Raw genomic sequence first — 1,133 nt, 5'->3', positions numbered from 1 at the left:
TCTGACGATAAACAGCCTATGTCATAGGTGACATTCTAAACTCAAAATAAACACAAATTTTCATGGATTATTTAACTAACATTTGTAACGATTTCTTTATGGAATTATCTGAAGTCGAGTACATGCTGGCCTAGTGGTCCTCTTTATAGCACTACAGTGTGCGTCAAAATGGACCCCGATAGACCACCGCATTGTTCTTCGCTTGCGAAAACGGTGAACGTATCGGCGTACATTTCAAATCGATCTCAGGTAAAGCAACAGGAAATCATTGGTGACGTCTATAAATTCCTGAACCACTGAATCTGCTGATTCCGACACCGGCAAACTTACTTTGAAAAGATCGAAATTCACTCACCTCAGAAGAAGTGAATGAAGAAGGTTTAAGACGGTTATATCATCAGATCATAGCATAGCAGAGGCTCTAAAAATAGCCACGCAGTCCACGCCTGCAAATAAGCGGGTAAGATCGAACCAAGCCATCGTACAACCTAGCTGTTAAGGTCGTGTATTTAAGCTTCATGTCGGCCGATTCGTTTGGCGCTTCGCTCTCTGCAGCGCAAATAACGTTTTTCCAAGAAGCCATCATTGATGTTGCTATCGAGCAACAAAGTGACGATCTACAACCGGAATTTGAAAAGGGTTTACATAGAACGGGGTGGCTGCTTATCATTTGCAATAATTAAATAACCGCGGGGTTGGTCAAGGAATTTTCAAGTCACAAAGGGACCAAATGCAGACTCACCTAAACGTGGTAGATGAAAAGGATTTCCCACGAACTCATGTAGTTTGTGGCTATTTTCTTCAAGTTTAACCTTGTCAAACGAAAAAGTTCTGGCTACTTTGGTACCCAGAACAAATTCTCTACCAATTGTGGAAAGTAATACGCAGAGTGACACATGATCAGATGCTGCACCTGGCTTTCGTCATTGATGATGAATCTATATGTAAGTTGTTCGAACTAAAAAGTAGGATTGCATACCCGCTCGGACAGTTGAGATTGATGCTTAAGGAAACCACTCCTGCTACCTCTCACCCCGTGGATGACGCCCCAAAGATGCTTCAGGATGACAAAACCATTCAGTCATGCTCGACTTCGGTAAAGTCCCATACGGATAGTTGCCCAACAGTAGCTA

Source organism: Teleopsis dalmanni, chromosome 2, assembly GCF_002237135.1.
Source record: "Teleopsis dalmanni isolate 2A chromosome 2, ASM223713v2, whole genome shotgun sequence".
In the NCBI taxonomy this organism is placed as follows: Eukaryota; Metazoa; Arthropoda; class Insecta; order Diptera; family Diopsidae; genus Teleopsis; species Teleopsis dalmanni.
The sequence above is the reverse complement of the archived record's forward strand: the minus strand, read 5'-3'. Positions refer to the sequence as shown.